This window comes from Protopterus annectens, chromosome 8.part0, assembly GCF_019279795.1.
Source record: "Protopterus annectens isolate FY-2018-M chromosome 8.part0, PAN1.0, whole genome shotgun sequence".
NCBI lineage: Eukaryota > Metazoa > Chordata > Ceratodontiformes > Protopteridae > Protopterus > Protopterus annectens.
This window is the reverse complement of record NC_056741.1, coordinates 682,521,472-682,534,299: the sequence shown is the minus strand read 5'-3', so window position 1 is coordinate 682,534,299 and position 12,828 is coordinate 682,521,472.

Sequence of the window (12,828 nt, the reverse complement as noted above, 5' to 3'; positions counted from 1 at the left end):
TCATGATGATTCAAAATATAGTTAGAAATGTTAACAACTAAGTTCTGGGTCTCAATACCTTCTTCGTTTGTTGTGAAGTCTCCTCTGTGCTTTTCCTTTTTACCGCTCTTCCTTGTGGAGACCAAGTCCTCCTTTCGGTCGGTTTGTATGGTAGTGGAAAGGAAGGCAAACCATTACCCAAGCCAAATACTTCGTCTTCTACTGAGACAACAAACGGATCTATGGAGAGTTGTTTCCTGCGAACATCATTCGCCTTCTGGCCAAGAGGTATGTCCAGAGAAGATTGTACATCCAGATTAGCGTTATTCTCAGCATGTACTTGGGCTTCAACAACAACTCGACGAGGTAAAGGAATGACTATGGTATCATGCGTGGCGTCAGGCGCAAGATGTGAAGATGAAGTCAACTCATGCGTGCCTTCTGGTGAGGTCATCAAAGGGGAAGATCTCTTCTTAGAATGATTGTGTGTATTCACCAGATTTAAAGGTATACGCTCAGGCTTATGAGGAGGATTGCTTTTGAGATGAAACTTCTCACAAGGCCAAGAGAAGACCTGGCCTTTTTGAAAGTCCAAAAAATCTCTCTCAAGCTTCCTTTTCTTGTCCTGCAGTGCTCTAAAATCAAGTGATGACAGAGTGCGCTTAAGATCATCGGAAAATATGAGCAACTCATGATTTCCCAGTATATTAGCTAGTTCATTCTCAATGGCTTTAACATCATCCACTAACTGTTTTATCACAGAGCCATAGTACTCAATAAGAATTCTCATGTATGAAAAACTAGTTTCTAGATTTAGCTTCTGCCATTTGGCTAGAAGCTCTGGGTTAGACTCACCAAACGTGGGCATCTTCAATACCCTTAAACCTCTCGGAACAAGTTTAAATTTAAGGCAAGCTTCCATATGCAAGCTCTGCCATTGTACATTGCGTAGCGTTTGAAGCTTGTTTTCAAGTTTCTGAGTTGTTAGTACTATATCCATATTGTTTTTGAAGTTATTACCTGTATTATCAGGCTTGTTCAAGTCTGAGATTGTTAGCTTAAGTAGCGGGTTCACATCCATTCGGACCAGGTCATCTAGAACAAACATTTTTTCAACCCCTGAGTTATGATCATGCTGAACAGAAGTAGCAGCCATGTCCCAGCAAGAAAAAGGCAGCGACAGTCACAAAAAGTATAAGCAATTTCTGCCAGGTGAAGCACCCTCAAAGACGAGAACAAATGTACATGTAAAAAGGCAAGAAGGTGCACCATGAGCCACAAAAGCTGAAATTAGAAGTTCTCTCTCCAATAGGTAAAAACCACGTTTAATGTAAAAAAGAACACAAACAGGTGGACTGCAGTATAGAAGTTAGCGCTTTCACGTTGGAATCAACGCTTCATCAGACATAAAGGCAGTCAAATAACCTCCATTTAAATACACATAATGACATCATTGCCCATTCAAATCAACGAATCAAAATGAAGGCAATTAATAAGACACTTGACAAACAAAATAATAAAATGTACAGTAAAATAACCAATAAAATATCATCATCCACAATGGCTAATGCCTAAGGGGTCTGCTAGCTAAGAACGGCTTGAGTGCTAACTTGTCATTCAACCCAAACCTGTGAGCTTGCAGTTTTAGTATCCATTTACCTTCCCTCTCTTCAATGCAATTTCTAATGTTGCCCAATCTGCCATTTTTAAAAACTAACTCCAAAACCTGAAACTTAAAACTATGGGTGCGTCCTTGTTCTATTACATGCTTGGCTAGGGCATTGGTGATATTACCCTTTTCAATAGCATAGACATGTTCCCTAATACGTTCCCTCCAGTTGTAATAATATCACGGACATTATTGTGGATATTAAACTTTTTACAAGGAACCTGGGCTTAAAATTAATGTTTGGTCAGGAAGTTAATAACAATAATAATTCTGCTCACATGCCATTTAAGAAACCATCTACTTTTATGCCCCAACAACACCCTCTTTTAGAGGCCTTTGAACAGGCCTGTGAATCTGATTTATTTGATTTGTACAATGACAAACAGGCCAAATCAAACTTTTATAATATGACATCTGAAGAGAAACAAGCATTAGCAAACCTGAGATGTAATGACAAAATAGTCATTAGACAAGCTGACAAAGGTGGAGCCATTGTCATTTTGGACAAATCTAACTATTCTGACAAAATGGAAAATATGTTGGCAGATAGAGAAACATATTTTCCTATACATAACTACAATTTGAATAACTTGATCAAAGGAGTACATGCTAGTTTATATGACCTAATGTTAACTAATGTTATTGATAGGGATTTGTATCTGTATCTGTTGGTTGACAAACCTTTGGTTCCTTCATTTAGGGGTCTACCCAAAATTCATAAAGACATGATGAATCCTTCCCTAAGACCAATTGTATCCAGTCGAGGATGGCTAACTGAACCTTTATCCATTTATTTGGATAAGTTACTAAAACCTGTTGTTCTAGACGTTGAGCATGTCCTAAGGGATACATCTCATTTTTTAGAGAACTTAGCCATATATAGCAAGTCTCCCTGTTTTGATATTGATGACATATTAGTTACACTTGATGTGAAGTCTCTATTCACATCAATACCTAATGATGTTGGCATGGACTACATCAGGGCACTATTAGTTCAGAAGAAATTACCAAACAATATGATTATTAGGTGTATGTCCCTCCTTGAAATTGTTCTTGAGAACAATGTTCTCTGTTATGATGAGAAATATTATTTACAAACTAAAGGAGTGGCGATGGGCACCCCTTGTGCCAACGCCTATGCGAACTTGGTGTTGGCACAATGGGAAGACACACATGTTTTTAATACTGATGCTGAGCATATGAAACATCTTAAATATTTTAATAGATTTGTAGATGATGTTTTTTTGTTGTGGGTGGTACTATTGAACAATTGTTGGCCTTTACAACCTATTTGAATGAGACAACAGATTTTCTTCGCTTTGAATGTTCTTATTTGGTTAATGAGATCGAGTTTCTAGACGTTAAGATCATTAAGGGACCCAATGGTTTTGACACTGAGCTTTTTAGAAAACCGTGTTGGAAGAATAATTTATTGCATCGGAATAGCATGCATCCTAGGCATGTTCATCAGAACATAGTTAAGAACCAGACCATTAGGATTTCCAAACTAACATCCCAAGATATTGTTTATAATCAACATAAAGCACAATTAGCTAAGAATTTTATGTCTAGAGGCTATGATCAAACACAAGTCCTTGATGACATCTCCATGGGTGACCTACTTAGGGAAGATGTAGGAGCTCCTTTGATCAATAGATCATATCCCCATGTACGTTCTAATAAGACTAGCAGCACATCCACTGTCAATAGGATTGTTATTCCCTTTACCAATAGGAATCATCACATTCTAAATGTTCTTAATAAGAATTGGAGACTGTTAATGGTGGATGAAAGGATCAAGAATTTGGTTGATGAGAGACCCCGTGTTGCTTATAGGAATATGTTGTCTCTCAATAGATTACTTTGCTATGATAGGGGACAGCAGAATGTTAAAATTTCTAACAGGACAGGTACATTTGCTTGCAATTCTTGCAAACAATGCAAATACATATCCAACTTTGTTTGCTTTATACACCCTGAAACAAAACGTCCCTACAATTTTAAGCATTATGCTGATTGTAGATCTGATAATTTGGTATATATTGCTGAATGCCAATTATGTAAGATTTTTTATGTTGGAATGACAACAAGAACCTTACGTGAACGTATTAGGGAACATGTCTATGCTATTGAAAAGGGTAATATCACCAATGCCCTAGCCAAGCATGTAATAGAACAAGGACGCACCCATAGTTTTAAGTTTCAGGTTTTGGAGTTAGTTTTTAAAAATGGCAGATTGGGCAACATTAGAAATTACATTGAAGAGAGGGAAGGTAAATGGATACTAAAACTGCAAGCTCACAGGTTTGGGTTGAATGACAGGTTAGCACTCAAGCCGTTCTTAGCTAGCAGACCCCTTAGGCATTAGCCATTGTGGATGATGATATTTTATTGGTTATTTTACTGTGCATTTTATTATTTTGTTTGTCAAGTGTCTTATTAATTGCCTTCATTTTGATTCGTTGATTTGAATGGGCAATGATGTCATTATGTGTATTTAAATGGAGGTTATTTGACTGCCTTTATGTCTGACGAAGCGTTGATTCCAACGTGAAAGCGCTAACTTCTATACTGCAGTCCACCTGTTTGTGTTCTTTTTTACATTAAACGTGGTTTTTACCTATTGGAGAGAGAACTTTTAATTTCAGCTTTTGTGGCTCATGGTGCACCTTCTTGCCTTTTTACATGTACAAAGTATTAGTTTTGTTTTAACATTCAACTTAAGAGCTAAGGAAATTATGGGCATCCTGAAATAGAAGTGACACTTATTCACAACAGACAGAGAAATTGTTCAAAAAGTAGGAGAATCTCCAGTGATTACATACAGGAGGGGTAAAAACCTAAAAAATATTCTAGAATGACAGAACAACAGTACACACAGGACTGTAGGTATGCCGAGATGTGAAATGTGCAATTACTGTAGATATATAGACATTGGTAAAAAATTTGTGATTAGAGATAGAAATTACATACTTAAGAACAAATTTAACTGTAATTCAAGATCGGTGGTTTATATATCCCAATGCCAGGCATGCCCAGCCTTCTACGTGGAAAAAACTGATAGAAGATTACAGGATAGAATTTATGACCACACATATGCAATCAGTAAATGCAAACAAGACAATGCCTTGGCAAAACACTGTGCAGAGTACCTCAACCACTCATTCAAGTTCAAAGTAATTGAACAAACATTGGATCAGGAAAACAAGGTACAAACCATGATAAGAGAAGGCCCAAAATCTTTACTCTTAGAGAAAACAGAACTATTGTGGCAATTGAGACTTGATGCATGTAGGTCACCAGGTTTAAACAAACTATATTCAATAACTTGCATATTAAAGTTAAAAAACTGGTTAAGATAATTGGCAGAAGCAAGTATAAGGTAGAAATAAAGAACAAAACATATTCCCCTCCCTTTAAATTTATACATTAGAGTACATGGTGGTGGCATTGTGAGTATAACACGGTTATTATAAATACTACACACTATACAAGAACTTATTATACAAGAGTACCTATAATTCAATCTATTACTTTATTATTTATTTCTTTACTCTTTGTATTTCTTATTTGATAAGTACACAGTAACAAGTGGCAAGTTAAAGTAGTATGGCAGAGACACTGACAGTTTGGATGTAACATACATGCACAAATACACAAATTGTGAGTTTACCACCGAAAACTATGTATAACCTGACTGGGTTATATAAATAGGTGTTACACAGTGTTCACACAATTTAGTAGGGTTGTTCAACTTCTTTTTTATTTTCAATTGACAATCTTTAATGTTTACAAGGTTTTATAATGTTGCATAATGTTATTGAATGTTTTTGAACGTTTTTAATACTTATTATACGTACTTGTAGCACTGATACAAGGAGATTGGGTATTAAAGCATACAAAGTGTTAATTTTAAGTGGAACTTTAAACATATAGGGTTCATAGGTTATAGTACTAAGTTAACTGCTCTTGCGAGCCATTTTAAACCTAGCCCAATTATCCCTTGTGAGACTCGAACCCTGCATCTTGTGTTTGTAAAGCAAACACCTTAACCATTAGGCCACCCTCCCAACCCTGATATGACCTCAGTATCACATTTAAAGTAATGCGCGAATGGTGTGTCAGTATCTGAAGAAGTCTGTTTATTTTGCAGATGAAAAGCACTTAATACTGCACCAGATTGATTGTTTCATTTATTTGCTGTGATTCGCAGCGGTTGTGCTGCATTGTTGTGTATGCTGTTTATCTATTAAATACATCATCTTGGTTTTACGTTGGTGCTGCTCCTGTGGCATTATTGCTCATTCAGCAGTTTGTCCTTCATTTTTAAGTACTAGGGTGTTTAGAAGCCTAGCTGTAATAACACAAGTACCTTTTTGGAGCATATCTGGAAGTTTGTTTTTAGCAGAGCGTGTCTGTGAGGAGCACAATCTGGCCCTCTCCATGAGGAACATAGATGCCAGCCCAGAGGTGACTTTACAATCACTCAACCAGTAGTCAAGGTTGTGCTTGAACAGGTTCATTAAGGAACATTACTTCACATGCAGTGGGAACCTTTTACAGTGGAGTGTGAATTATTGTGGTATATATCTGTTTCCCCAGCATGTTCTGTTTATGTCACAGGTTAAGTTGAGAACCCTGGGACAAAGTATATTTGTCCCATTTGAATTGCAGATGTCCATCATTTCCAGAAGAGCATGGTCTGAAACTGCATTGCAGGGCAGCCATAAGTCACCTCTCAACAGCCTGCATGATACTGAGTACAGTGACAGGTATATCAGTCTTTCCATATATGTCATGTTTGAAGGCCTTGAAGTCTCCCAGGCACAACCCTGAGTTCTGCCCAGTTGCTGCAGGTGTCTGTTGAGGTACAGAGACATGTGAGCATTGAGCTCCATTACTGGTGTAATAAGGGTAGAGTACAGCAGAGGTCTGACTACCCTGGTGTTGGATCTGATGTCTAGATGTATGATGTGCACAATGCAGATTGTATATGTCTTCACTATGGGCACATAGCGATGGAATTATAGATTGCATTCAACATGTGTTCCCAAATCTGACAACACTATGTTTGAGCTTGGTGATTGCTATGTATATCATAAGTTGCAGGGGGGTGTCATTGACAAAGGTGAAAAAGAGTCATTGTTTGCTTAAATTTCAGCCTGTGACTTTGTTAATAATCATCAGTCTGTGTCAGCCCCTACTGTAATATGCTACGATCATTGTGGGACTCTATATGAGTGTGTCCAGTTGACAGTCATCTGCAAACTTGGTAACCTACAGGCCATCTACTGTTGCCTATGCTTCAGGGAAGTATTTTCCAAACAGTTGAGGGGCCATCACAGATCCATGTGGTATTCCACTGATGAGTGGGCTAGTGGTGAAGGTGCAGTCCCCAGCTTTGGAGTGTGTGTTCTGTCAATGAGCCAGTTGGCTGTCCAGCTAATACTATATAGCCTAATTCATAGGTGTGATATTTGCACTATGAGACATGAATGGGGAATAATGTCAAAGGCCTTGGATAACTGAACATAGGCAGTATGTCTTCTTATCTCTCATCCATTTCTTTGGGGTTTGTATCCAAAAAGTCCACAAGTGTCAATACGTAAGATCTACCCTTGACAAAACCAACATAGATAGGGTCAAGTGGGCTGAAGGTCAACTATGTCCCTGTTGATATGGTCCATGCTGATTTCTGCAGTAGCCTTGCAGATAAGGCTTTTTATGACTATGGATCAATAGCTGTAGGTCTGCATGTTACCAGATTGAGATGCATTGCATAGCACACAACATTTGATATTACATTTTATAGTGTGGTTGATATAAGTGTGGACAAACTAGTGAGACCCCAGGGTTGTAGTGCTAGGGGGGGTACAAACACATGGATTCACTTTAAATATATGACATATAGTTACATAGGGCCCTCAGTTTGTAATGTTTCTACATGTAATTTCATGTCATGAAAAGGACATGGACAGTAAGTAGTAGTAATGCAACATAATATAAACATTTCCATAGTGCTGCAAGCAGCGGGATTCTCTTGCAGTTAGCAAAGTGCATAGACATTCGAGATAAAGGTGTAAGCACACTGTTAAGCATTGTGCAAATGTAAGCCATATTGCAAAAGTCATGGTTAGGGTTGTGTCTCTGGAAGACCCCTGGTACTTAACTGTCTCTTTGGCAGCTTGTGTTAGTTCATATAATGCAGTGATACGTTCCTTTTTGGGGCCAGATGATACTAGGGTCAAATACAACTGAATCTAACACTTTCAAGTACTTTCATATTACAGTTGCTGTGCCTTGGCATGTGATGTGCACCATCTAACAATAATGCATTAAAGAAAAGAAATGGGGAAGATAGGACAGTGGTGAAATGGGCATGCTAAATTCTGACTGTTAGTATTGAGTCTCTGGAATACACCTAACTACTTAACTGACTCTGTGGTGGTACATGTTAATGCAATGCTGCATTCCTTTTTGGGGCCAGATAGTACTGGGTTTGAATACAACTGAATCTAGCACTTTAAGTTGTTTCATTGTACCATTGCTGCATGTTGGTACATCCTGTGCACTATTGCTCAATAATGTATTAAAGGAAAACTCCACTTTCTTCTACAGTTTAACTCAACTCTTAGGTTGCTTTTCTCCCTATAATATGATTTCAGTAATGCATAGGTACCTAAAATCTGCTTGTACTTTATAAAACGTTCATTTCCTCACTTTGGTATCAAAGGAAAGGAAAGACAACTCACCTTTTTTAAGCTTAACTTCTCTCATGAGTTGCAGAGGAATTTGACTAGACTTGCATGACATACCACAGAAAGAGATATCTGTAGTCAAGAGCTCAGGCTGCTGTAAACAAAACAGAGTGGTGTGAAACTGTTTTCCATTGTCTTTATTGCAGAAAGGAAGATAACTTACACTGATTCAAAGCTGCTTCTAATATAACCGTGCCTTTCAGAGCAAAACAGAGCAATTAAATCAGTGGTTCAAAGGCAGCTGTCACTTCTTTTGACAAATTTACATAAGCAGCATCACAGTATTGACATGCTAAGTTTTAAACTTTAAAATGTTTGTTGTTTATACTACTTTACATTTTAAGATTATTTGAATGTAGTATCAAAGATGACTGTGACATTTAGGGAAAAGTCAGAAAATATTTGTTTTTGTAATTCTTGTAAAGTATCAGCACATTTACCAAAGTGTAGGGGGAGGGGCTGTGAATTCATTTTGGACTACAAAAATATACTTTGAACAAAGGCTGCAATTCAGCAATTGTTTTGGTTGTAGCTGTATAATTCTTTAGTATACTGTAAAGCATGCCTTAAGACACACACAAATGAGAGCCATTCAAGAAATAAATGCAGCAGTCCTGCTACAGTCAGTATATAAGATGACAGTGACTGACATTAATCCAATTATATGTCAAAGGAATGTGAATACACCGCTACTTCCTTATGTCTAGCATGACTCATATAAAGCAGACTTGAAATGGATTATGGGAAAGAGAAAGACTTGAAGAAAAATAAGATCACATTGATATGTGAAGTCCTATTGACAGCCATTTTGCAGAAAACATTAAAATTCTATAAGAAGCTGTTAGAGTGATTTTGAGATGCTAAAATAACTTAGAAAACAGAGATAGGGTGAAAAAAAAAGATGTTTTTAGTTCTAAGTTGGGGTTCTCCTTTAAAGAAAAGAAATGGGGAAGAAAGAACAGTGGTGAAATGGGGAGGAACCGGGGCGGGGGAGAACAAATGGAAAGCAATACAGGAATGTGCAAGAGGGATAGAGGTATGAAAGAACCATAGCTATCCATTTCTTCAACAGTAAAAACTTATAATATATGCAGAATCTTAGCTGAATTTGGACTGTCACCTCCAGAGACAGGCGTGACCACAACACAATCATGTTGTATAGAGAATTGTACTGAATCAAGTGTGTCAAGAAAACAAGTCTGTGTGTGAAAAATGGAAAACTATGTATGGGGAAATTTTTTTTTTGCAGTGGGGCAGATGCCCATTTTTTTTTTTTTTTGAGAGAGATAGAGGAATGGTGGGGAAGGGGCATAGGTATGTCTTGATTTGGTAAATTGGGTAGGTGAGGAAGCAATTACAGACTGACAAAGGAACAGTGATGGACACAAGAGGTTGGTGTACACTATGGATGGGGTGAGTGTGGGGACATTCAGGACCCATGGTTGTCAAGTTGGGTGACAGTGAGACTTGAGTCCTCCCCCACAGGACTGTCATCACTGTTACCTCACTCCACCACTGGCTGGAGCACTCAATGTTTCCTTTTCTACCTACTGGTACTAAGTAAAATGAGGGAGAGAATCCCCAACATTCAGCATAGTGGTGCATCAATAGTATGGCACACAACCCTATGCACCATACCTGGCAGTTCAGCAGTGGTGTAAACTCACCACCTCTGCCACTGCTCCCAGATGGAACCACTGGATTATCCTCCAGGCCAGGACTACATGAGGGGCCATGTAGTGCAGGGGCAGCAGGTTGGCTCCCAAATATGCTGGACAATGGTTCCAGGGCCATTGGATTGGAGGCAGGCAGATCCAGTGGGGCAGGCCTATGCAGCTGTGCTGTGCAGCATTTCATGATGTGGTACACATGGGTGACATGGACACATTTTGATGACAAATAATAATATAAAGAAAAAAAAGAGAAATAAGGTTTGCGGTGAGAGAAAAAGTGATAAGATTAGTACCTTCATATGTAATAAAACCAAAATAGAGCAGAATTCAGATCAAAAGTGTACTGATAACCAAAAACAAACCAAAGTCTGGAAAAATGAAGCAGGAGGTACCAGATAAATACAGTCCTTTATTGAGCCAAAACGATAAACTGAAACCACACCATTAACGCCTTTAACCCATACAAGTGCGTTTTCGTCAAAAAAACATTCTACTTTATCAGATGAAGTCGAATGTTTTTTTGACAAAAACGCACTTGTATGGGTTAAAGACATTACTGGTGTGGTTTCAGTTTATCGTTTTGGCTCAATAAAGGACTGTATTTATCTGTTACCTCCTGCTTCGTTTTTCCAGACTTTGGTTTGTTTTTGACCTTCATGTGTAACATACAACACACAAATACAATTATTTGACTCTATTATCTTAACCTTTACTCTTATGATTACCACCCCTTAACAGATAACTATTACTTTTAAGACTCCCAGCTCCTAAAGGATGTACACTATACTACAGATGGATGCAAGTACTTCTTTATATGGGCATATATTGCACATATGTGTGTTCCAATTGTATAGTTATAGCTTACAGCAGGGTATGTGTGTTACTGATATACAGCTTTTACTTTAAATCTTTAAGTTACACATACCTGAAGAATTAACAGTATTGCATACTTGGGAAGTGTAGTATTTGAACCCACAATGTCTGACTAAAGTCTGATATTGTACTCTTGCTTTGTGCTACAGACTACTGCATGCATGCTTTTACAGTTGAGATATGCATGCGCAATTTGATACAACTGTATAAAATACCAAACAAGCTATCTTTAACTTTTAATGCTGCAATAACGCTACTCTTCAACTGCCTATATACCACATGCCTCCCTCATTCTTGTCAATCTTGTGCCATAGGTCTTAACATTGCACTCCCTTTTCCATGCCAGGTGTGGAAAAAAAAAACAGAACAGAATATTTATCTTGCCTATATTCAGCTTTTAAGCCTTACAAGTACTCTCTGTATTTAATACTTACACTTCTGTGGGATGTCCTCTTTTCTAAATTTCTCCATTCAAGCATCGAGGGTACCCTCTTCCTCCTCCGGAGTTTGTAGTGATGCCTACATTGTTCACCAATGCAGCGGATACCAGTGGCACTGGTCACAGCCCAGGCCAAACTATCTCAAGCATCTGACTTATACTGGGACCCAGAATAGTCCCCATGCAGCAACCTGACACTGTAGTGTTTTAGTAGGTGTCCAAAAAAAAATCTTGGACACCTGGACACCCCAGCTCTGAGCCCTAAATCTCACACCCTCTACATGAATGCCTGCCATGTCTATCTTGGATCAAGAGCAATTTAGAATGATGGTTTCCCAGCAATTCTGGTTATTGTGTTTACTGGGAGTGTGCACATTGTTTGAAAATGTTGTGCACCACTTACCATCACAGAAACATTGTGCACAATGGTAAACAATGCACAACAGTGGCAAGAAATGCAATTTCAAGGTTATTTGATGCACAGGTAGTTGTGTATATATGTTTGATAAATGTGAAGGTTATGGCAGTCCAGAGAGCAGAAATATACTTACAGGAATATAGTAAACAGTATACCCACAGTCATAAATTTGATAATAAATGTGATAATACATACATAGATAAATAAATAAATAAATAACTGACACAATATTAATTTCTCAGCCCTCGTACATATCATTAATATCACTTAAACTATGTCAAGCATTATAAGTGAGAGTGACTATAATGGGAAGTGGAACAACAGTAAAAGTGTATGGAATATGCTGTATTTGAACCTAGGACCATGTGCATGGCAGTCCTACACTAACATCTATTGAGACAAGAAAGTTGCAATAACAGCTGTTCATGTTTTATTTCATTGCTATAACCTGCAGTGTCACAACAGTAAAACAAAGGTTGCACTCCCTGTACTAGAACCCAGAATAATCTTTACTCTAGCCCTATACTTTCACCTGCTGCTACAGATTAGTTATATAACATTCCCTAACTTACTATTCATTCTTAAGTTCTTACTGTTAACCATAGTGCAACATCACTTAGCAGGTTTGTGTGATGCCCAGTAGTATTAACTGAATGCATCCGGTTCCTGTTTTTGGCTGTCTGGGTCCTGTCTGTTTCCTAGGTAGAGCAGTTTGCACACTGCTGCTCTTCATGCACATCAGATAAATACAGCCAAACCTGCCATTCATTTTCTCTGTTTCCCCTGTTTGCTCTAAGTGGTGCAGTGTGGAAAAAAAAAGAGAAAAGGATTCAAACCCAGTATCACCTGGCCCCAAGAAAGAAAGTATCAATGCATTAACACCTGCTGCCACAGAGTCAGTTAAGTAGGAGGTGCTTTTCATAGACTTGTGTATACACTTTATTACCTGCAAACTTGCAACCTTGGTGTCTCAGTACTTTTTCCACACATATATCACCTACACTACAGAAAGTAATATT